The 26,320-nt window shown below is 45.3% G+C and overlaps 1 long non-coding RNA gene across 1 annotated transcript; it reads right to left on the bottom strand.

The window, feature by feature from the left end:
• Positions 1–5,027: 5,027 nt before the first annotated feature.
• On the bottom strand, positions 5,028–5,417 carry LOC136534684 (uncharacterized). Its single transcript, XR_010778784.1, has 2 exons — positions 5,269–5,417; positions 5,028–5,135 (listed from the first exon to the last, which is right to left on the bottom strand). It is a non-coding gene; the product is annotated as an uncharacterized lncRNA (long non-coding RNA).
• Positions 5,418–26,320: the final 20,903 nt, after the last annotated feature.

Below are 26,320 nucleotides of genomic sequence, written 5' to 3'. Positions count from 1 at the left end.
TACATCATGTGAGCTACATATTCCAAAAGAGAATGCCACAATCATGGTGGCTCTCGGTGTTTTTTCTCCTCTAGATCCTACCAAGACACCAAGAATCCATGGGGCAATAATACCACCTGGATATGTTAGTGTCTTAGTGGATAGAGTTAACAAAGGTTTTAGTGACCTGCCTCTTGACATTCCAGGAGGTGATGGGGAGAAGACTCTAGGAGAAGTAGAGAAAACATTCATACTATGGCGCAAGCGCTGCATCATTATTCCCGGGGTCTCTAGTCCACCGCTGCTTCCTCAACTGCCAGACAATAGGTGCGGACAAAAGTAAACGAAATTTTTTTTTCACAAACTTTCTATTGACATGCATGATTAATAATAATAATTTCTTATACCTGATTATTCTTTTTTGTAATCACATAGCAGGCCCTCCGCCAACCTAAGTCCAATTATTCAATCTCCAGATCATCATAGTGCTCCGGGCAATCAGGTGGCAACGCCGCCACCGCCGCCACCTCCAATGAGGTCTCCAACGCCTCCAAGGAGGTCTCCAACGCCTCCAACGGCTGCCCCGCCTCCCTTGATGACTAAGAGGAAGCCAGCTCCTAAAAGGTCCGCCCCGCAAACAAAGTCGTTGTCCCACCAGCCGGCAAAGAAGAAAGCCTCATCTAATCCAGTTATTCCCCAAAAACTATCTTTCGAGAAAAGTGAAAAGGAATTAAAAGCTACAGTAAAAAAAGATGTGGACAGTTTCTTCGAAAAGGTAAAAAGAAACGAGAAGAGAGGGAGAACCCGGAGAAATCATACTTCTACCTACCACTAGATCTTCTAAGAAAGGTGGACCAGAAAAAGCGGGAATCTCAAAAAAGACCCGGCCAAAATCGGACTACGACCGCTCTCTCACCAAGTCATTTGAGGTGGCGCAGAAAAAGACTAGACCAGGAAAAGGTGTTGCACAACTCGGACAACAATTGCAACAATCAGTCCCCCCTCTTGTCGTTCGTAATGAATATGGTTCAAACTTAGACTTAGACGTCGATTTTGAGGAGCTGGCTCGGTTTTACGAGGAAATTGGTTTGGACCTTGCCCAAATGCTCGCTGAAGGACCATCTGCTCCGAAAGTGGATCCTTGGAAGAAATTTGAATGTGGAAAGAGTCTATACAACCCTGAGACCTTAGGTGAACTGGGTACGAAAATGTACCTGCTAAACAAGTGGTACATGGCGGCGTGTGAACGGGGAGAGGCCTTTGTTACTGTTAGAGTGAGAAACCAACATTACTTCCGTGGCGATGACGTTATATATGTCGAGTTTGAAGAATTACACCAACTATGCCACCTGGACTCTCTCGACAAAAGTCTCATTAGCTGCTATTGTCTGTAAGTGTGATTATTTTCTACTATTAAAGTATGTATATATAAAGCTACATGTATATATATACATTATATATCCTCACACTATATTTTTATATATGCAGATATGAGATGACAGAACTCAGAAAGAGAAAGGATAATGATGTTGGTTTCGTTGATCCAAATGTCGTATTCAAACACCCTAATCCTCCGCCTCAATGGAAAGCTGAACTCGAGAAAAATCTCATGAGGTTCTTAGTGAACCAACAAAACAAGGACATACTCTTCTCCTACAACTTCAAGTGAGTGTTAAATAATTAATGTCGATCATATGAACATTTGTTCAATTATTTGCTTACTAGCTAAGCTATCTCCCATATATATACATATATGTCGACTCTAGTTAATGTCGATCATATTTGTGTATAAAAACATATGCAGCAATCACTGGATATTGATGGTCATCGATATGGCCAATAGTCGGTTGAGAATCTTAGACTCGTTAAGAAAAGAGCAAACAGAGTATCAAGACATGATAGATATTATCTAAGGGTAATATGGTCTCTCTAGCAACTATATATACCCCGATCTCTTAACTGCAACAATTATTAAAGACCAAATTAATGTTTTATTTTATTGGGCGCAGTGTTTGGAAAAGTTTCATTGAGAATCACCACATGAAACATTGCAAAGCGCCACTGAATGTAATCGCACACAAAGTAAGTACTATCTACATTTATTTATATATATATATATATATATATATATACCATGCATGCTTTCTCGTAAAAGTGGGTTCTGAGGTAAGAACAGGGAAACAACTACTGCGGATACTATGTTTGCGAGTTTATCGGGGCATACATAAAAAGAACTCCTGAAGAGATCCTCAAAGTATGTTATATAAATATATTCATATATTCACAATTTCTTTTGTTGCTCATATATATAAGTAATCAAGTGACCACAACACACACACACACACACACATATATATATATATATATATATATATATATATATATATATATATATATATATATATAAAGAGCCTCCCGGCCTGGCCACGTACGTGGGGCGGCCCTTTAGTCCCGGTTGATATTACGAACCGGGACTAAAGGTTTCCTTTTTTTTCTTTTTTTTCTATTTTCAATTGATGATTCATTTTGGTTTTCGAATAGGTTTTCGAATACGCATTCTAGGCTGCTAATAATATAAACCGGGACTGAAGGCGGTTGAGAACCGGGAGTACAGCCCGTTTCTCCACTAATGATGATTACGGGAATTGCTTAAACAATCCCAATCAAACCCTCTCCCAGTCGGTACTCACGGTTGTTAATAATTTCTATAAAAAAGAAACTAGTTGAAGGTAAAAGGTTTTATTTTGAATAAATTAAAGCAGAAATGACAAACATAAACCCTGGTACATTCAGGGCCGCTGCTGGCATTTATTTATTTATTCATTCATTCGTTCATGTATCCGTATCCATATCCATATCCATTCCTAAGTTGAACACGTACGTACGTCGTGTTGTAACACGCAACAGCTGTCAAGCAGCAGCCAAACGACGACGACGGCAGCAGCATGCATGGCCCCTCGGGCGTATATATAGGGGATAACAAGTTTGGTGTGTGATGCATCAAGGTCTCATGCGGCAGCAACCGTCTGTGCAGCAGGTCGGGTCTTGTTCACACTCTCTTCTGTCAGCGCAGCACATGCAGTAGACCTGGTCGGCCGCGGTGAGTACTGTCGTAAATAAACAAACAAAATCAGCTAGCGTCGAAAACAAAAGAAAATGCATGGTGAAAAACACCCGACTACTTACTGTTTTCCAATGTAGTAAATTCTTTCGTATATATGCATGCTATAAAAGATCAATGAATTACCGTTGGGGTGGAGGGCGGCCATGAAGAAGAGCATGGCCACGGCCCAGATGAAGAGCACAAGGATCGCCCTCCTCGTCTTGCTGGCACTGCCAGCCATGTCGGAGGTCGATCGAGCTACGAGAGACCGTGTGTGTGCTTGCTTTGCTGCTGGGATTCCCTGGTATCACTCTCGCTTGCATTTACATGTTTTTATAGGCAGGCAGCACGCAGCCGAGCATCATCAGTTTCGTACGTGCGGTGAAACTACAGGTCAAAACGGGCATATATATTTTTCCTCATCAGCTTGTTTCCACGACTGAACCGATGCCAGCCGGACGTCGTTACTGATGGGCCAAATAAATCCCGATGGCGGCAGATACCTTGCTAGATCCCCCCAGGTATGGCAGACGAGACGGTAGTAAATGGATTTCACATTGGTTCGATCGCCCCGAGCTTCGACGTCATGTCGACTATATAGTCCGTGCGTGTCTCGACTGATCATATTTTGCTATCAACAGGTACATATTATAGCTATAAAAGGAGAAAATGTTTGGCACGGTGGAGCGGTGATCTCAGCCATGATGTTCGACATTTGCTATTTTGCTATCAAACAGGTACATAGCTATAAAAGGAGAAAATGTTTGGCATGATGGAGCGGTGATCTCAGCCATGATGTTCGACATTTGCTATACCAGAGCGAACTATTATAGGACATTAGAATTCACTAGCAAAAATATTTGTGCGTTGTAACGGAACACATGGTTTAGTGTATGATTCTCATGCCAATAGTAATAAACTATCTATTTTTATTGAATTTATTGATAGGCTTAATCCAACCTTAAAGAAATCAAATAAATTGTATGGCCCACCATCCTTGGCTTGCGTATTTGTTGGGTGGAGAGTGGAGACACTCGGAGAAGAGGGACTAGTGGGTGGAGATATAGCAGCCACAATTTATACCAACTAAAATTCTATTTTATATGGTTTTTTTTATCTATATGCCATTTGGTGATTATTATGTAACCCAACTGAACAAAAACTAATATGGAGCATCACCCTCGACTCTAAGAAGCCTGAAGAGAAGGCAATAGCCATTGGCATATTTAAAAGGCAGAAAATAAATTTTATCCAAGTACATGTCCTTCAAAGACATATCACTGGATAGCCACTGGAACTATAAATCGAAAGAGAAAGAGAGTAAGTTTACACATCTAGAAATTAGGACTTGCCAACTGAGTTACTTGATTCCACTCATAATGTCAAGGCTCAAATTTTCCTATCGGTAGAAAACCGCGAGGTAAATAGCAAATACCAGTAGAAAAATTAGAGAATTAATTTCTCTGTCGGTACATATAATTAGAGAAGTAAACTGGCAAATCTAGCCGCAAACATATTTTAACATTATTAAATATAATATATGCAAGATTATTTTAATATATGCAATACAACATTTTCATGGTTTGTTTGGTCTTGCCAGATTATTCCAATACATGCAATACAACATTTTCACAGTTTTACTTATTTTTTTGTATTTTTTTTGTCTTGCTAGATTATTCTAATATATGCAATACCACATTTTAATCTGCAGTGTCCGGTTTTGGCAAGTAAAACTTGGTTTTGTAACGGAACAATCAACACATTAGCATGCTGCATCCTCGCGGTCTAATGTGTTCCAGCGTCAGCATACTTTTCGAGCACTTTGCTAGGGAAGCCATGGCCGGTGCTTTGCTCTCGGCCTCACGCTTACTTTTCTTCTTTTCGATAATACAAAAGTTACAAACCTTGCAAAAAGTAGTGCGGTAGAACAGGGCGCATATATAGCTCAGGCGCTCAGCAAAGAAAGGCAACAAGCCAAGAACCCATTCCAATGTTTCGTTTTGTGTCCGACAGAGTTAGTTAAAAAATCCTGACGGCAAGTTGACGACCGATTCTGTGAATGAAGCAAAAAAAAAAAGAGAGCCGATTTTACTAGTACATCGATTAAACTCACGCATGATCACAATCGATCACATTGTATACACCCACTGTTGTTAGAACAAACAATCTAACAGTACACATCATACCCTTGCCAGAAGAAAACTCAAGCCCGGATTGGATGTTATTGTTAACCATGCATTTGCATTGCCACGAATCAGAACCAAAAGGCGCCAGCAATCCGGAGCTCAGTCACTACTCCACTCTCACTACCCTGCCCTTTGCTGCCAGCACCCAGAAATTACAGTCACAATTGCCCTGGGGAGGAAAGGAACTATAAAAAAAAAAAAAAAAAAAAAAAAAAAAAAAAAAAAAAACTTACCTCGTCTGTGCAACAAACTTCTTCCAGCCTTAGCTGTTCCGGCGAAGCAAAACCACACAGTACAGGAGGTTCAGGTGTTGGAAATAAGTGCCTAATATATATTCCAGATTTTGTTTGGAGCAAAAACTCATAGATAAAAAATAATGCAAGCACATAACACAAGTAAACAGGCAACATACTGACTAGAACAGGATTGCGCAAGGAAATTACTCAATGATCCCGCGCAAAACGTAGTCGAACGTGTTGAAGTAGATGTTGCAGATCACCAAGCGGTCGCGTGTAGACGCTGCCCAAAAACCTGATTGCCGCCCCGTGCAAGAGTCTCGCGGCAGTGGTTTCGGAGATCCCGCTCTCTTCAAGTCCGGTGCACGCCGAACTCAAAGGTCGACGAGGCGCAGCAGCGAGAAGCTCAGCACAGGGAGTGGGAAGGTGAGCGTGTGAATCCGTCCCCTTCAACCAGGACGTCTCCTGGTTTTATAGGCCTTCATAGTGCATCAATTCCCTTCATCAAGCAGTAAAAACTGCCTAATTTAATGACAGAAATTGCTGCAATCAAACAGCAGAAACTGACACACCTTATTACTGTTTAAAATGACAGTTTCAATCACATTGAAGCACCATTACGCTCAGCATAAAAAATAGAAACTGCACAAATAATAGCCTGATGTACACGTACGCGTCGCGCTCGTCGAAAGTCACAAGTCACAAGTCACGCGATTTTTCACGCTCGTCGAAAGTCGAAAGTCACAAGTCACGCGATTTTTCACGCTCGTCGAAAGTCACAAGTCACGCGATTTTTCACGCGAAAAATGCGCGCGAGCTGCGCGTGCGTGTAGCAACAGTCTCCTTCTCTTTCATTTTCACCTATTTTGCATAGAGAGGAGACTCCCATATTTAAGCAAGGCAACCTCTCCTTAAATTAGCAATATGGGACTATAGGTTGTGCATGCTTTGGAATTTTCATATTAGGCCAAACATGGGCCTAAATCCAACATCAGGCCCTTCTCGGCATCTGGCACACCGCTCGCTTGCTCGCACGCTCGCAAAATGCTTCAAAGCAAGCCCACCGTGCTCTGGGAGTTGCATTGCATTCTTCACTCCTCGATGCTGTTCTTTGCGTTCCGCTGCTGGATGGCGTAATGTCTCCGCAGCTCTCGGAGACTCTCCAGAAGCTCTTGGAAAGACGGCCGTTGCCGCGGGTCGCTGCTCACAGCAAGGGAAATCATTAACAGGAATAGTTTTGTACTGAGGTTCATTAGTCTGAAAATCTATCCTTTCCTGTATGTTCCTCGGCTGCCCTGCACAGGTAAGCAGTAAGCTTACCAGCACACTCACTCACTATGTATAGAGGTAGAAGAAGATATTGAGAACAGCTCACACACACAGCATAAGTCCAGCGTCGACCGAAAACTCTGCTTCTGGATATAACAAACTGAACTGCTCTTTTGCACTACCTTAGGTGTAATATATATACAAGTGCTAGTACCTCTATCAGGTACATAATTATAGGTGAGTGCACCAACTACCTACTTTTAAGGTACACCAACTATTCCTAGTACTAGGAGTACAAAGCTTAGATCAACCCACTACCCAGAGGTGCTCTATTACCATACTGCTACAGCGGTAGAGACTGGACAGCCGAGCTGACCAAATGACAACTCTACAGCCGCAAGAGAGAGATCAGCAGCAGATTATGTCTTACAATTCTTTCCCTAATCCTGTTGCTAACCCGATGCCTTGACCTCATCTATGCCAATCATATTCCTCAGCTCCAAGAACCGCAGGTGCCCGAGTGACTCGGTGAGGATGTCAGCGAGCTGTCTGCTGGTCTCGACGAACTCGATGACGATCTGCCCTCCATCGATGCAGCCCCGAAGGAAGTGAAACTTGATGTCAATGTGCTCGCTCCGGTCGTGGAGGACAGGGTTCTTGACGAGGGCGATGGCGGGCTAGTTGTCCACCATTAGAGCTGGCGGGTGAGCTTCCTTGCCGCTCAACTCGCCCAGCAGCCGCCGCACACTACTACATGATGGACTTGTTGTCCCGGGCGGTAACGGCCTTTAGTCCCGGTTACCGCGCCGGGACAACGATCCCGGGACTAAAGGTGGAACCTTCAGTCCTGGGTCATCGAGCCGTCCCGGTTAGTGTTACCAACCGGGACTAAAGGCCCTCCAACCGAGCAAACGTGGCCGCACCCTTTAGTCCCGGTTGGTAACCCCAACCGGGACTAAAGGTTTATTTTCTTTTTCTTTTTTTTTTGTTTAATTTGTTTTCAGTTCAGTTACACATATTTGTTTAATATATAATATGTTTTTATGTACGTATTCTACGCTGCTAAAATAAATACACGCACATATATAATTACATCTAATTCTCATCTCGAGTATTATTATATTCGAATAAAGTATGAAACTATATATATTATAGATATATATGTATATATACAACACTTTCATAATCTTGTTCTCGAAAATAACGATATCAATAAATATTTAATTTACATCATTAGTTCCTTAGGATCAAAGTAGAACTCGCCGTTGGGATTTAGCACTTTTTCTAGAAGATATCCTGATATTGACTCTTGAACTGCTTTCAGATGGTCTTTTTGCATGACCCTTCGTTTCAACCATTCAGTCTTGCATTTGAAATAAAAGGAAAAGTATTAATATATATATATATATATATATATATATATATATATATATATTCATTTAAAAATAAATAAATAATTGATATATACATACTCTGAGGACATCTTCAGGAGTTTTTCTTATGTGTGCAGTGATAAATTCATAAACGTAGTATCCACACAAGTTATTACCTGGTTGCTGCCGCAAACATCACTGTACGATCAGAAGATTATTCTCATCATCTCACATGTAAATTAAAGTACGACATAGTAATTAAACACGTGGGGAAGTATATATAGTACAATTTACTGGTATTTCAACTACATTAAGTGGTGCCTTGCAATCCTTGCGGTGTTGCCGAATAAAATCTTTCCAAACCCTGTGCGACCAATAATGTACTATCGTTAATAAATTATGGCAAAGTCTATTCAATAATAGTTGTGCGCGAGAGATCGAAATTACCCCTGGATAATGTCTATCATATCTTGGTATAGTGCTCGCTCTTTTCTCAATGAGTCCAAGATTACTAACCGACTTGAGTTTAACTCAATGACAATGAGTATCCAGTGAAACCTGCATTGGTTTATACACACACGTACATGCATATAAGTTGTATTGATATTACATAAAATGTGTAGACTACATTATTATTAACACTTACTCAAAGTTGTACGGGAAAAGTATTGTTGTCTTGTCGTGCTGCTTCACGAAGAACTTCATGATATTCGTCTGTGCTTCAGATACCCAGTGCTCCTTGACAATAATATCGGTTTTGAATACGATATAAGGATCAATGAAGCCAACACTGGTGTCTTGTATTCTTTGGAGCTCTGACATCTGGAATCTGTATATAAATATAAGTTACATGTGAGGATAATTATATACACGTACATATGGAAGTGAGTTTATTAAATAAAAGTAAGAATCACTTACAAACAAAAGGAGCTAATGATTGATTTGTCCAGAGCGTCCAAGTGGTATAGTTGATGCAATTCTTCGAAACTAATATGTAAGATGTCATCGCCACGGAAGTAATGATGGTCTCTAAATCTGATAAAGATCCACTGCTCACCCCTGCCACACGCCTGCATGTATCACTTGTTGAGCAATTACATTTGCGTACCCAATTCATTCAGAGCCGCAGGGTTGTACAGACTTTTGCCAAATTTATAAGTCTTCCAGGTATCAACTTCCAGGTTCTGGATTGGAGCTTTGCCCGTCACTTGATCCAAGGTTAAACCAGTTTGTTCAAAAAAAGCATTAAGGTCTTGAACCGACACTTCTCCAGAGTTGTCTGGTCGATAGACTTCTATGTTGGAACCATATTTATTAGCAACAACAAGATTTTGCATTGGTTGCTTCTGTTGTCCGAGCTGTGGGACATCCTTCCCTGATGCTCTTTTTCTTTTCTTATGTGCATCATGTGACTTCACGAGGGAGCGGTCATAGTCTGATAGTGGCAGAGGCTTACGAACTTCAAGTATCTTTTTCTTGTGAGCTTCGACCTTCTGCCTCAGCTGATCTCGTGGTATGTAAAAGTACAACTTCTCCTTAAGCTTCGCTTGTCTCTGCTTTTGGATATCTATAAAAAAATCTTTCATTTTTTTGTCTTCTTCAGCTGCTATTTGCTCATCAGTATTTCTTGAGAAATAACTCTTTTTTTGGGTCTTCTTTGCCGCCGGGACCTTAGACGTCTTTGTAGTGCGTCGCTGTGGAGGGGGTGGGGGCGGTGTTGGAGACCAGCGTGGAGGCGATGAGGCCGGTGTTGGAGTCCGGGGTGGAGGCATTGGAGATCGTTGTGGAGGCGGTGGGGCCGGTGTAGGAGATGGAGATCGTTGTGGAGGCGATGGGGCCGGTGTAGGAGTTGGAGATCGCCGTGGGGATGAAGTCGTCTCGCCCCCCGCAACGCTGTGATGAGATGGGGAATGAATGATTGGGCTAGGCTAGGGGGAGACCCTGCTACAAAAACAAGTTGTGGGTCAATTATTTTTAAAGCCAATATAAAATTAATGGAAAATAATATTTCATTCACTTTCATTCGTACCTAGGGTGAGGTAGGGGAAGCGGTGGTGCCCTAGGAATGATGATGAAGCGTTTGCGCCATTGAATAAATGTCTTCTCTGCTTCTCCTAGTGTCTTCTCCCCATCACCGCCTTCAATGTCAAGAGGAACATTGTTGTAACCTTTGAGCACTCTATCGACCGAGACGCTAGCATATCCAGGTTGAATAACTGACCCATGGATTCTTGGTGTCTTCGTTCGGTCTATTGGAAATACAACCCCGACAGCCACCATGATTGATGCATTATTACCATCTGGAATGTGCAACTCACATGTTGTTAGAGGCTCGGTAATGTCATCAACAGGGAAGCGCAACCCAGCGTCACCTTGAATAACTGGCAGCTCTGTGGAAGCACAACTGCTTTTCATCTGACCAACGGGGCTAATGGTGACTCCCGGCGTTGATTGCGATTGCATTTGACTCATTGTTAGCTGCACTTGCCTCTTGATCTTCTCCTGCATTCTTGCCTCAAAAGATTTTTCTCGTTCACGTGATTCAAGCAATGCTTGTCGTGACTCATTAACAAATTGCTCCAATACATGGATTCGGTCTGCCTCCTCATCCTTCTTTGTCTGGCGGCTTCTATAGGTATCCTTGTCTGCTGGGAATGCTTGTAGCCACAGAACCACCCCATAGCCTCTTGTTCGACCACCATGTCCGGGATTCTCTAGGGCATATGTCAATTCATCCTTTTCTCTGTTGGGCTTGAAAACACCACTATCAGCTTCTTCCCTAGCACGAGCTAGTCTCTGTGTTGCTCTCTCAATTTTTTGGCCGAAAATTAGCTTGCCAGTGTCTGGGTCTAGGCTTTCCCCATGAGCGTAGAACCAATTCTTCGCGCATTGAGGTCAGTTCTTCTCTATTGTTTCAGGTATGATTCCCTTGGCAGTAATCTCTGCTTCTAGGTTCTGTCACTTGGGAATAGCACTCCTATAACCACCTGATCCCATGCGATGATGGTATTGCTTCTGTTGGGTATTCTGCTGATTCCTCATCACACGTTCCTCACTCTCTTGAGATGTCTTGTATTGTACGAAGTCATCCCAATAGGACTCCAACTTGACAAACGCCTTAGCATTGAAATTTGGCGTTTTATTCTTCAAGATAAACTTTTTATACAATGTCTTCTTCCAACTCTGGAACAATGTTGCCATCTTCTTCATTGTCCAATCCCTCACTAGCTCCTTTAAAGCATCATCTGCTTGTAATGTGAAATGCTGAGTGATATCTCTCCAAGCTAGGTTCTTGTCACGATCAGATACAAAACTAACATTAGGAGCGGATATCTTCTGCTTCCATTCATGAGCACTAACTGGGATCCTATCCCTTACAATGAACCCACATTGATTGACATATGTCTGAGCATGTGGTCCCAATGGTTTGTCGGTGTCGGTGTCGAATTCTGATATTATGAAACGGCCCTCTAATGGCTTTTTTGGCCCTCGGACTTTCCTACTCTTGCCGGTGGTTGATGTAGATCCAAAGACCGGCTACATGAGTAGAAACACAACGATTAACAACAAATATACGTACGCATGCATCTATAAGAGATGATAGATAATCGAATATACCTCGCCAGTATTTTCTTGTGCGACAATTTGTTGATCTTCAACCACCGGGATATTCAGGATATCCTCATAATCAGCAAAGTACTGATTCGTGTCATCTACATCCGTTTTGGTGCCGGCGTTGATAATATCCGCCATTATGTCATCATTCAAGTTATCATCCGGAGCAGCCATTTGTATCTTCAAGATAACACATAGATAGAATTACTATGACACATAACATAAGTACATGTGATAACACATATAGAATTACTAAATCCAATTAAATATAATAACACATAATATTTCATAAGGATAAACAATAATAAGATATAGGCTTTGGAATCGAATAAAAAACACTTTCGATCCAAAAACATGGAAATAAGTACATGTATATATACACATAGAATGATACAATTTTCTCTCTCTCTCAACACATAGAATAAGTGCATATGTATATATCTCTAGATATGCATGTGATAACACATAGAATGTCTCTCTAGATACAATTTTCTCTCTCTCTCAACACATGAAAATAATTAAGTATATGTATATATACACATAGAAATAATTAAGTACATATATATGTATACATATAGAATCTCTAGATAGAATTAATTACTAAATCTAATTAAACCTAACATATATACATAGATAGAATTACTAAATCAAAATTAAATCTAACACATATATAGAGAGAAATAGAATAATAATTACTAAATATATAAAAAACTATAATAAAAAACTATCTAAATAAAGTACTAATTAAATTTTAATACATTTAAATCTAATTAACATATATCAAAAACTATCTAAAAAACTAAGAATAAACTACTAATTAAATTTTAATACATTTTAATCTAACATATATATCAAACACTACCTAAAAAACTATCTAAAAACTATCTAAAAAAGTATCTAAAAAAATATGGCCGAGCGCTATAGCTAGCAACAGGCTAGGGGCGGATGGCCATGGCGGTCGGGCGTGCTGGCCGGCCACGGGGCCGAGCTGAGCCGCGCGAGGACGACGTACGGCGGAGACGATCTCGACGGCCGCCGGGCGGGGCTCGACGACGAGGCCGGGCGGGGCTCGACGACAAGGCCGGGCGGGGCTAGACGACGACGGCGGCGCGGCAGAGCTCGACGTGGCCGAGCGCGACAGAGACGACGAGATCGACGTTGTAGATCGAAAAGTAGAAGATGAACAGAGGAACCGTTCGGTATATATAGGCCGGGACCATTTAGTCCCAGCTGGTAACACCAACCGGGACTAAAGATCCTTTAGTCCCGGCTGGTAAGCCGAACCGGGACTAAAGGTCCAACCCTTTAGTCCCGGCTCGGCTTACCAGCCGGGACTAAAGGTATTTTTGGGCGGGCAATTCCGCCCACCCTTTAGTCCCAGTTCCTGGCCTGGGCCAGGACTGAAGGCCTGAAATTTTTGCAGCCCGCCAAAGTGTTATTTTTTCATTTGACCAAATTTGACTTGGTCAAACTTGCTCAAATGAGACACTAAATGACCTCAGATGAAAAAACTCTGAATACCAAGTTTGATCATCTCAGCAAGATCTACAATTGTTACATAGCTCATTTTTCCATTTGAGAAAGTTTTATCAAACACTAGTCACAAATTCTTGAATCTCATATAGACTTTCTAAAACTATGTCACACACTTGTGAAATTTGAACTACATTTTGTTCAAACTTTCTCAAATGAAAAAATGGCCTATATAAGGATTGTAGATCTTGATGTGCTGAACAAACTTCGTATTCAAAACTTTTCAATTTGAGACAATCTAGGGTTCCGAAAACTAGTTTGTAGGCGTCAAAATTTAAAAATCACAAATTTAAATCGTCCAAACTATCTCCAATGGAACGTTGACCAAAACAACAATTGTAGATCTTGATGATTTTAACAAACTTGGTATTCAAAACTTTTCAATTTGAAGTCATTTAGAGTTCATAATACTAGAGTCAAAGTGTTGTTTTTTCATTTTACCAAATTTGACTGGGTCAAACTTGCTCAAATGAGACACTAAATGACCTCAGATGAAAAATCTCTGAATACCAAGTTTGATCATCTCAGCAAGATCTACAATTGTTGCATAGCTCATTTTCCTATTTGAGAAAGTTTTATCAAACACTAGTCATAAATTCTTGAATCTCATATAGACTTTCTAAAACTATGTCACAACAGTGCATCGTTGTATCATGCGGGCACAACAGTGAATTTCTTCTTGACGTATGACCCTTAGTTATGATCTTGTCATAACCATGGAGTGTCTTCATCATTTAACATGATGCTTGGATCTTTCTTCACTATGAAGGGTGGAATTCGGACATTTCTTTCATAATCTTCTGACATGTCTGACTTGTCTTCAATTCCCACTATATTTATTTTCCCAGAAAGAACTATGTGGCGCTTTGGCTCATTGATCATTGAGTTGATGTCTTCGTTTTTTCCTCTCTTTGATTTTGTAGACATGTCTTTCACATAGAACATCTGACTCACATCGGCAGCAAGGACGAATGGTTCGTCTTTGTACCCAATATTGTTGAGGTCCACTGTTGTCATTCCATACTCTTTGTCGACTGTTACCCCTCCTCCGGTCAGCTTCACCCATTGGCACCGGAACAAAGGGACTTTAAAATTAGGTGCGTAGTCTAGTTCCCATACATCTTCTATGCGGCCATAATATGTTTGTATATTCCCATTTGGATATGTGCCATCTATGCGAACACCACTATTTTGATTGGTGCTCCTTTTATCTTGGGCAACTGTGTAAAATGTATTCCCATTTATCTCGTACCCTTGGTACGTGAGGATATGCCATGATGGTTGCCTAGCCAACAAATACAATTGCTCATCAATATTGTCATCGCCTTGACATTCTTTTCGCAACCAACCACTGAAACTTTCCATGTGCTGACGCCTAATCTAAGCTTCAGTCTTCCCTGGAAACTTGGATCATAAGAACTCCTTATGTATCTCGATGTACGGATGCACCAATGACGAATTCTAAAGAACTGTGTAGTGTGCTTTATTGAAATAATCGTCTTCCATGCCAATATATGTTTTCTTCCCTAAAGTTCCTTTACCACCGAGTCTCCCCTCGTGTCGTGATTCGGGAACGCCAATCGGGGCAAGGTCAGGAATAAAGTCAACACAGAACTCAATGACCTCCTCTGTTCCATAGCCCTAGGCGATGCTTCCTTCAGGCTTAGAACAGACTTTCACATATTTCTTCAAGACTCCCATAAACCTCTCGAAGGGGAACATGTTATGTAAGAACACAGGTCCAAGAATACTAATCTCCTTCACCAAATGAACTAGGAGGTGTGTCATGATATTAAAGAAGGATGGAGGGAACACCAACTCAAAGCTGACAAGACATTGAACCACATCATTCTGTAGAGTAGCTAGTTCCATTGGATTGATTGCCTTCTGAGAAATTACATTGAGGAATGCACATAGCTTCACGGTGGCTAGACGTACATGTGGAGGTAGAATTCCTCTTAAAGCAACTGGAAGCAATTGCATCATAAGCACATGATAGTTGTGGGACTTTAAGTTTAGGAATTTCTTCTCTGGCACATTTATTATACCCTTTATATTGGAGGAGAATCCTGATGGGACCTTGATGCTGCTTAGACATTCGAACATGATGTCCCTCTCTTCTTTGCTAAGCGTGTAGCTAGCAGGACTTAAGTAATGATGTCCATCATCTGTCTTCTCTGGATGAAGGTTGTCTCATTCTTTCATGCCCTACAAGTCCTGGCGTGCTTCAAGTGAATCCTTTGGCTTTCCGTACACACCCATGAATCCTAACAGGTTCACACAAAGATTCTTTGTCAGGTGCATCACGTCGATTGCGTTGCGGACCTCTAGGACTTGCCAATAGGGTAGCTCCCAAAAGATGGACTTCTTCCACATGGGTGCGTGTCCCTTAGCATCTTTGGGAATAGATTCGCTGCCTTGTCCCTTTCCAAATACTACTTTCACATCCTTGACCATTGCGAGTACATCTTCCCCGGTTCGGTTATGAGGCTTGTTCTGGTGGTCTGGCTTACCTTTAAAATGCTTACCTTTCTTTCTTACTTGGTGATTCAAAGGAAGGAATCGACGATGGCCAAGGTACACGACCTTTCGACATCTTTTCAAATATATACTGTCAAGGTCATCAAAACAATGTGTGCATGCATTATATCCTTTGTTTGTCTGACCTGAAAGATTACTTAAAGCAGGCCAATCATTGATTGTTACGAACAACATTGCTCGTAGGTCAAAGTGTTCTTGTTTGTACTCATCCCAGACATGTACACCTGGTTTGTTCTATAAAACTAGAAGTTCTTCAACTAATGGCTTCAGATAGACATCAATGTCGTTGCCAGGTTGCCTCGGACCTTGGATGAGGATCGGCATCATAATGAACTTCCGCTTCATGCATAACCATGGAGGAAGGTTGTAGATACATAGAGTAATTGGCCAAGTTCTATGACTAGTGCTCTGCTCCCCAAAAGGATTCATACCATCTGTACTTAAGGCGAACCTTAAGTTTCTAGCCTCATTTGCAAACTCTGGAAATTCCCTGTCTATCGCTCTCCACTGGGACTCATCAGCTGGGTGTCTCAGCATATTGTCTACCTTACGGTCTTCTTTATGCCACCGCAACAACTTTGCATGGTCTTTATTTCTAAACAAATGTTTTAAGCATGGTATTATAGGAGCATACCACATAACCTTGGCAGGGATTTTCTTTCTAGGACGTTGTTCACCCTCGACGTCACCAGGATCATCGCGCCTGATCTTATACCGCGCTGCTTTACATACCGGGCATTCATCCAAATTCTCGTATTCATTGCCATGGTAGAGGATGCAGTCATTAGTGATGAGTACAGGCCCGATCTTCCGAGAGGTAGCCGGTAAGTTCGATATGTGGAGATCTCGACGTTGACGATCCGGCTTCAAATCAGACGTGATTCGAACCCTGCAACCGTTACACCACTGCTCCGTTGGTTATCAACCAAGCACAACTTGATTGACCTCGCCAAGAAGGCTTTTCCTGCAAGCGAATCGAAGAGCACAAGCAAGAAGGTAAAACACGCAATCTGATATTGCAAATATGAATGACGCGAATATCAATAGAGGGTTCAAGAACTCGGTTCCAAAGGACTAATCGACACAGTGGAGGAGATCAAGAACGGGGGCCCTGGATCACTGTAAAAGGATTTGTCACCACAGTTACAATGAACGATTCAGTTTCTCGATGGAAAACTAAACTCTAAATAAAACCCAATTGTGTAGCAGCGGCGGCGGCTGTGTTTATAGTCTAAGACTCGACCTAGGGTTGGGGACGGCCAGGGGTTGGGCGCCCACAACTTGGGCTTAAGGCCCGACACGATACATGGCCAAGTTGGCCCAAATAGGTGACGCAGCACCTTGACGTGGTCACACAGAATGATCCACGGACCTTCTGGAGCTGGGACCAGATCCAAAACGACGGCGTCGTCGTCCCCTTTCCAACGCATCCAAGAACGGCCCGTTTCGACGTCGTATGAGGAAGTTATGACCGAAACAGTGACGACGTGTCTGCTGAATCCGAGGGTGACGTGGCAGCTGAGTTGGGAACGAATTGCAACTTGGGAAAGACCATGGCGTCAGTGTGTCCAGCGTGGCGATGTCCTCATCATCCTCCCCTTCTCGAATTGGAGTCGTCCTCGACTCCATCTTGGCGATGTCCTCATCAATTAGGACATGCATGTATCTTCTGGATTTTTAATCCCAAAGGGCAGACAACCTTTTTTGCTTCGTACGTAGTGGTGGGCAATTCATTTGGCTTCGGAAGCATCTTCTTTATGAGGTTTAATAAATTCCCAAATGCCTTGTTGGATACACCATTCTTTACCTTCCACTGTAGCAATTCCAGTGTTGTACCCAACTTTCTTTTCCCCTCTTCGGCCGTCGGGTATAGCAACTTCCTATGATCCTCAAGCATGCGCTCGAACTTAACTTTCTCTTTTTCACTTTCGCATTCTTGTTGTGCATCACGAATGGCATCGCCAAGAGCATCACCGAGATCATCTTCTGCCGCTACCTCTTCATCTCCCCCCATTGTAGTATCATCAAAGGCACCATACTGAGCAATAATGTCATCAATGTCTAAATCTTCTCCTTCACCTTCTTCCATCATGACCCCGCTTTCTCCATGCTTAGTCCAACATATATAGTTTGACATGAAACCTGACTTAAGCAAATGTGAATGAAGACTCATTGAGCTTGAATATTCCTTTAAATTCTTACATATGGCACATGGACAGCACATGAAACCATCCCGCTTATTTGCCTTAGCCACACCTAAGAAATAGTGCACGCCCTCAATAAAGTCTTGGGACCGGCGATCGGTATTGTACATCCAATGGCGTGACATAATCTGCATTACACGACAAATTATGAAAACCTTGAACATAATTAAGTATTTTATTACACAACATAGATGACACACACACGGTTGATTAATTAACTAAGCCTGGCTACAACGTAAGCAATCCCAACTATCACTAAACAAACTAAAACTACAATGCACTTCAGTAACATAATTATTTCGTGATCGTACGCAACTAAAACAGACAAATCATTCGTCTGTTGAATATCAATAAGCTTCTCCTGCTGGCTCACTGCCTCATCATCAGCAGCCGCTACCTCAAGTGCACCCGAATTCTGCACGTATGTAGCATAATCTTCCTCCCAGTACCAACCATCGCATCCATTGCCCTCCCACTGAAATTAAAGCCAAAAAATATTTAGTCAAAAATATTCAAGAAAAGCAGGTCAATTAGCCATAATAATCAAATTCGTAAGAAACTAACATCGCGATCCGGGCACTTGTAGAAAACACGACCCTTGTTGGGTCCCTGTCTCTTGACTCGGTACTCCATCACAATCTTCTACTTACACTTGCCGCAGATAATGAGAGGGAGTTCTGGCCTCAGTCGTTTCGCAACCGAACGAGAGGCCGAGGATCCGGTACCAGTTGTGATCTACTTTTTATACTTATTTTTGCAAACTAGTGTAAATTTCACATTTTCTAAAATAATATATTTAAACAAAACTAAAATTATTTATTTATCTAACTAAACCATGAAATATGTAATATGTATAATTGTAAAATACCAAACTATCAAGTGATTTTACTATTGTAAATCATCATGTGATTTTGAGCTAAAAATGACATAGAAATCACATAGCTCAAAAACATGTTTCAATAAATAACCATCCGTACTAGTTGACCTTGCTTACGTGATCATCTCGGTGAGCATTTCTCTACCGGACGGCACCGTACTTGGCCAAGGAAGAGCTCCGATTCTACGAGGAAGGCAACACGGTCTTCCACGACCATTGCCGCTCTTCCTCATAGAATCAAAGCTCCTCCTTGACGTCCGTTACCGCTCGGTAGAGAACATGCTCGCCGAAATGAACACGGTCCGCAAGTTCAACTAGTACGGATTTTCTATAATTTTCTAACTATTTTCTAAGTTTTTCATTTCATGGAAAATTAATTCTAAAAAATAAAAGGCATGATTTCTAAGTATTTCATTTCATGAAAAAAATAATTCTAAGTGACCTGCTCAATATCGGTGAGCTCGCGGGCGTTTAGGTTGCCGAGGATAGTAACATTTGTAGATGACAGTTGTAGGTCTGAAGTAATCAAATATCCATCAAATTATAGCTCAAAAACATGTTTCAATAAATAACCAACCGTACTAGTTGACCTTGCTTACGTGATCATCTCGGCGAGCATTTCTCCACCGGACAGCACCGTACTTGGCCAAGGAAGAGCTCCGATTCTACGAGAAAGGAAACACGGTCTTCCACGACCGTTGCCGCTCTCCCTCGTAGAATCAAAGCTCATCCTTGACATCCGTTACCGCTCGGCAGAGAACATGCTCGCCGAGCTGAACACGGTCCGCAAGTTCAACTAGTACGGATTTTCTACAGTTTTCTAACTATTTTCTAAGTTTTTCATTTCATGGAAAAATTAATTCTAAGATCACGTAAGCCGCCGGAGATGAGAATGGCGTGTGCTTCAGCGAGGACGAGCGAGGCGTGATTTTGATGAACTAATTTAACTTTTGTTTATCCAAACATATATGCAAATCATCATGTGATTTTGAGCTAAAAATGACATATAAAATCATAATAAAGTCCAACATATAAAGTTACATATGCATCTACATCGCAAAATGAGATAAGCTACTGATAAAACATAAGAGGATTAAGTTTGTTACCTCCAAAATCGAAGAGCAACACCAATGGAGGGGGAGAGAGCAAGAACAACAGCAAGCTGAAGAACAGAGGCAGTGAGTTTGAATGGAATGGCTCGGGCTCGGGGAGGAAGAAATGAGCTGGTGTATAGGCCGGGATAATTAGTCCCGGTTAGAGGGCCAAACCGAGACTAAAGATTAATATTTATTCCCAGGGCATCACCCAAACCGGGACTAAAAGCTTTAGTCCCGGCTGGTATTACCAACCGGGACTAAAGATCCCTGCCTCGCGGACGACCGTTGGGCAGGGACCTTTAGTCCCGGGGGCAAAAAATGTCGAGGCTAATGCCAAATTGGGACATCGTTCTAAAGTCTGTTCTCTAGTAGTGGTAGCCAGACAGCCTGGCACGCCGCCGTGTCTGTTGCGATGTACTCTGCCTCGCACGTCGATAGCGCCACAATCTTTTGCTTCAGCGACTGCCAAGCAATGGGGCTGCTCCAAGGAAGACGAGCATGCCGGAGGTGCTTCGTCGCCCATTGATGTCGCCCGCCATGTCTGCGTCGCTGAAAACAGTGAGCTTCAGCTCACCTTCCTTTGCCTTGGGGGTGCCTCACTGAAGACCATGAGCCGCAGCCCACCCTTGCCGCCACTCTTGGGGAAGATGATCGCTTGATCGAGCGTCCCCTTGACATAGCACAGCAGCCTCTTCACCGCCGTCTAGTGATCCTCGCTGGGTCCTCCATGAAACGACTAACATACCCGACCGCGGACGTGATGTCCGGCTAAGTATGCGTGAGGTAGCGCAACCCACCGACAATGCTCCGGTAGCGCGTCGCGTCCACCTTCACCGCCATGCTATGCTTGGACAGCTTCAGCCGCTCCTCCATTGGAGTTGCACAAGGCTTACACTCCGCCATGCCTCTGCTCTCCAGCAGCTTCTCCGCATAGGCGCACTAGCCCAGGGAGATGTGCTCCTTCCCCTGCCTCACCTCAATGCCGAGGTAGTAGGAGAGCGTGCCGAGATCGCTCATTTTGAAATGAGCAGCCATCTCGCGCTTGAAGCCGTCAATGTCCTCCGCCCGTGCTCCAGTGACGATCAAGTCGTCCACATACACGCCGACGACAAGCTCCTTCTTCGCCCATCGCCGCGTGTACAGCACGTGCTCTATGGCGCAGCGAGTGAACCCAAGCTCGCCCAAGGTGGCGTCGAGCTTGACGGTCCACGCCCAAGGGGCCTGCCATAGCCCGTAGAGCCCCTTGCGCAGCTTGAGCACCTTATGCTCAGCGCCCTTGACGACAAAGCCCGAGGCTTGCTTGACGAAGACCGTCTCCGCGAGCTCGCCGTTGAGGAACACAGACTTGATGTCGAGGTGGTGGACGCGCCAATCCTTCGGTGCTACCATGGCCAATAGCAAGCGAACGGACTCCATTCGCGCCACCGGAGCAAAGACTTCCTCAAAGTCGATGCCCTCACACTACACAAAGCCGCAGGCGATGAGCCGAGCCTTGTACTTGACAATGGCGCCACGTTTGTCCCGCTTCACCTTGTAGACCCACTTCAACCTGATCGGCCTGCAGCCCACAGGTGGAACCACCAGGTCCCATGTCCCATTATCCTCGATGGCCTTCATCTCTTCCAACATCGCCCGACGCCAATTGTCGTCATGTTTAGCCACTACAAACCTCAACGGCTCCTCTACACTAACAAGGAGCAGCTCTGGGTCATCGAAAAAACGACTAGCCAACCCAGGAGCTCCTCCTTCGCCAACACTGTTGTCCACCCACCTAAATCGGACCTCCTCGCCGCCATGGAAAGCGTCCACGTACTCATCGATGTCGGTGGGTGGAGAGGTGAACTCGATCGGTGCTCCATGGTCTCCCTATTCTGCCGGAGTGGTCAGCAGTGCTGCTGGACCGCTCGGCACCACTATCGGAGTGGTCGGCATCACTGCTGGACCACTCGACACCACTGCTAGAGTGGTTAGATCCACTGCTGGAGCAGTCGGCACCACTCCTAGAGTGGTCAGCTCCACTGCTGGAGCGCTCGGCACTGCTGCTGAAGTGCTCGGCAACCCCTCTAGAGTGGTCAGCATTGCTGCTGGACCGCTCGACACCACTCCTGGGGTGGTCGGCACCTCTTCTCCAGTGTCTCCACCACCGTGGATGACTAAGTGTTCGACGACGAAGGTGCTGCTCAAGCTGCCAGCTTCCCCCGTGCCCGGACCCTCCTAGTCCCAGGCCGCCATCTCATCGAACACCACATCCCTAGAGATCACCACCTTACCTCTCTTGGGATCATAGAGCCGATACGCCTTCGTGCCCTCCTCGTAGCCCAGGAGCACCATCGGCGTGCTCCTGTCTTTTAGCTTGCCGAAGTGAGGCTTGGTGTTCTTCACATGGCCGATGCAGCCAAATGTCCTGAGGAAGGACACATTCGACTTGCGTCCATGCCAAGCCTCGAAAGGCATCTTGCCCTTCAGGGCTTTGGTGGGCGCGCGGTTGAGGATGAACACCACCATGGTCACCGCCTCTCCCCAAAACTTTGCTGGCATGCTTTTGGCCTTCATCATGGATCGAGCCATGCCGATCACCGTCTGGTTCCGCCTGAAAGGATCAAGATGCCCAAGAGGGGGTGAATTGTGCTAATTCTAAATTTCTTTGCAATAATTAAATCCTATGGTTAGCCCAATTAACCCCTTGTGCCTAGAAAGTGTTTCTAATTGTTATACCTCACAAAAGACTTGCAACCTAAGTTCCAATCCTACTCTAGCATGGTAATTCTATGAATGTAAAGACAAGAATTGAATTGCTCAAAGTAAATGCTCAAAGTAAATAGAGAAGGAGGAATGTGGCGATGTTTTGCCAAGGTATCAGAGAGTCGCCACTCCCCACTAGTCCTCGTTGGAGCACCCGCGCAAGGGTGTAGCTCCCCCTTGATCCGCGCAAGGATCAAGTGCTCTCTACGGGTTGATTCTTCGACACTCCATCGCGGTGAATCACCCACAACCGCTCACAACTTGAGTTGGGTCATCCACAAGCTCTCTGGATGATCACCAAGCTCCCAATCACCACCAAGCCATCTAGGTGATAGCGATCACCAAGAGTAACAAGCACGAACTCTCACTTGACCATGACAAGCCTAATGAGAAGGGTGGATGCACACTTTGATACTCTTGATCTTCACTAATGAGGGCTCTCTTTGGGATTCTCAAATCTCAATCACCTCACTAGGACCTTGCTCTTCTTGGCACTCTCTAAGGTATTTCTCAGTTGTTGGAATGAGCAAAAGTACTGTCGGTGTTTTGGACCGGCGAGTCCTCAACCAACTAGTAAATTTGTACTGCGTGTTCCCAATTTCAGATCGTGATGCAAAGAGACGCAAGGTTTATACTGGTTTGGGCAATGGGTGCCCTATGTCCAGTCTGAGAGTTCGATCTTGTATTCCTTGCACCGAAATGCTCGTAGTAGGGGGTTACAAGCAGGGCGAGAGAGGGAGCTGGTCCTAGGTCTCTACGTGGAGCGGTGTGGATTGCTTGAGATGTTGATCTCGAGCAGCGAGGAAGCGTGCGCATTACAGAGTATCGAGTGTGTGTACGTCTATCTCTTGAGAGCGTGAGCCCGTCTCATAGGCCTTATCGTAAGCGTTCGATCCCCCTAAAATGGCCCTGGTCCCTCCCTTTTATAGTTGAAGGGGGGACAAGGGTGATACATGCGCTAGCTACACGGCGTCGTGCGAACGGAGGCGGCATGTCCGAGCCCTGTAGCCTGTTCCTGTGGCGGCGTGGTCAACGGAGTGGTCCCATCCTTGAAGTACTGGGGTGACGCGCTGGTCACATCCGATCCTATGCGCCGTGGGGCTCCAGTGTCATCTTGAAGCAGGGCGTGGCGGTCGACATGCCGGTTACTGTGGGTTGACTACGTGGGAAGCCGAGGCCCGGTTGGTGCCGAGGCCGAGCCATTGTGGGAGGCTCGGCAGATGTGAATCCCTAGGTTGCCGAGACCCTGAAGTATATTGTCGAAGCTTGGGGGGAGCAGTAGGTCCCGTGTGCTGATTCCGAGGCTATGGTGACCCGGACTTAACTCCCCATGTCGCGTTGTTCCTGGGGTAGGGGTTAGGTGGCACAGTGTAGTGCAGGCGCTGATCGTGGGCACAACACTAGAGCACAGTGGCCAGTAACCCCTACCTCGTCCTGTCCTGGATGGTATGGCATCGATGTGACCTCTCGTCTCATCGGCCGTTCCGTAGTGTCGAGCCACCGTCCAGCTGATATTGCGGGAGTAGTTGGCGCATTAATGGGACGTGACGCCTGGTCGGGGGGACTGGTCGAGGCAGAAGCGATGGGTTGTTGCCGAGCCGGCCTCGAGCGATACGGAGAATCTTCGTCCGAGGCTTTATGCGTGGGGCCTCGGGCGAGACGGAGAATCGGTTCCCCGTCGAGGCCTCCCGTGCGAGGCCTCGCGCGAGGCGAAGATTTGGCAGGCCGTCGAGACCTCCCGTGCGAGGCCAAAGGCGAGGCGGAGAGCCAATGGGCTCGGACGAGGCCGGGGGTTAACCAATGGCTTACCTTTTAGCTTTGTTTTTTATGGGGTTTAAGTGGTTCTTTTGATATACACTCGGGTACCCCATTTTATGGTACCCCGACAGTAGCCCCCGAGCCTCAGGGAGAGCGTGATAGCTCTTCTTGAGGTTTTGACGAGGCTCGACTTGCGGTAGCTCCTGGCGGAATGGTGTTTCGTACTTCGAGGCCTTGGTGGATGCGCGTGAGCGCACCCGCCAGGTGTAGCCCTCGAGGCCCTAGGGGAGTGGATTCATTCCTCCAGGATCTTTTTCTCACGTTGAGCGAGAGATTTTATCGTATTTGCCGAGCCCACAAGTGCGAGTTCGGGTCATGGGGTTTCGGCAAGGTCGCAGGAAGAGCCCCCGAGCCTCTACACGGAGCGAGAGGGCAATCAGGAGCTCCCCTGGCTTTTTGTGCGACCCTCATGCTTCCTTTTCGCTCGAAAGGAGGGGTGAAATATGCCAGGCTACCCTCGGTGGGCGCGAGCGGTGACACTTCTGGTGAGCTGTTATCGGGTAAGTCCGAGTGGAGGCCCATGCCCCGTTCGCTAGGGGTCAGCTAGCGGTCTAGAGACGCACTCCAAGAGTACCAGAGGGTTTCTCTAGTGGGTGCCAGGGCCATTCACTGGGCCTCGGTGGCTCGGTGCCTCCCTACGGTGGGATAACATTCGGAGACCTCCCTGCCGGTCTCGAACACGACTTAGGACATCCCGAGCGATCGTTTGCTCAGGCCTTGGCCATACGCAGGCTCACCCATAGTCGTCCCTGACTCCGTTGCCCTGGGGCGGCTGTCGAAACCCTCGGGGGCCCAGCCTTCGAACCCCTGGACCGTAACAGGCTCGATGCCCTTTATCGCGTTTTTCCAAATCTTCTAGCGCGGGCTTGGGTCGCTTGTCTTTGTCTTGGGTGCAGGAGGAGCCCCCGAGCCTCCACACAGAGCGAGAGGGCGGTCAGGGGTCCCCTGACTTTTTTGTTTGACCCTCGCGCATCCTTTTCGTTTGGACGGAGGGGTTGTTTGCCGAGCCCCATCGAGTGCGAACCTGGGTCGCTGGGTCTCAGTAAAGTTGTTGGAAGAGCCCCCGAGCCTATGCACGGAGCGAGAGGGCGATCAAAAGTTCCCCTGGCTTTTTGTACGCCCCTCGCGCGTTAGGGTTTGTTTGCCGAGCCCCCCTCGGGTGCGAGCCTGGGTCGCGGGGTCTCGGCATATCTGCAAGAAGAACCCCTTAGCCTCTACACGGAGCGAGAGGGCTATCAGGAGTTCCCCTGGCTTTTTGTACGACCCTCGCACGTCCTTTTTGCTTAGAAGGAGGGGTTGTTCTGCCGAGCCCCCTCGAGTGTGAGGCTGGGTCGCTGGGTCTCGGCAAAGTTGCAGGAAGAGCCCCTTAGCCTCTACACGGAGCAAGAGGGCCGTCAGGGGTTCCCCTAGCTTTTTGTACGACCCTTGCGCTTCCTTTTCGCTCGGAAGGAGGGGTGGAATATGCCAGGCTACCCTCGATGGGCGTGAGCGGTGGCACTTTCGGTGAGCTGTTATCGGGTAAGTCCGAGTGGAGGCTCGTGCCCCGTTCGCTAGGGGCCGGCTAGCGGTCTAGAGACATACTCCAAGAGTACCAGAGGGTTTCTCTAGTGGGTGCCGGGGCCATTCGCTGGGCCCCAGTGGCTCGGTGCCTCCCTACAGTGGGATCCCATTCAGAGACCTCCCTGCCGGTCTCGGACATGACTTTGGGCGTCCCAAGCGTTTCGCTTGCTTGGGTCTTGGCCCCGTA

Source organism: Miscanthus floridulus, unplaced genomic scaffold, assembly GCF_019320115.1.
Source record: "Miscanthus floridulus cultivar M001 unplaced genomic scaffold, ASM1932011v1 os_2177_2_3, whole genome shotgun sequence".
NCBI classification, from domain to species: Eukaryota; Viridiplantae; Streptophyta; class Magnoliopsida; order Poales; family Poaceae; genus Miscanthus; species Miscanthus floridulus.
The sequence above is the reverse complement of the archived record's forward strand: the minus strand, read 5'-3'. Positions and strand labels throughout refer to the sequence as shown.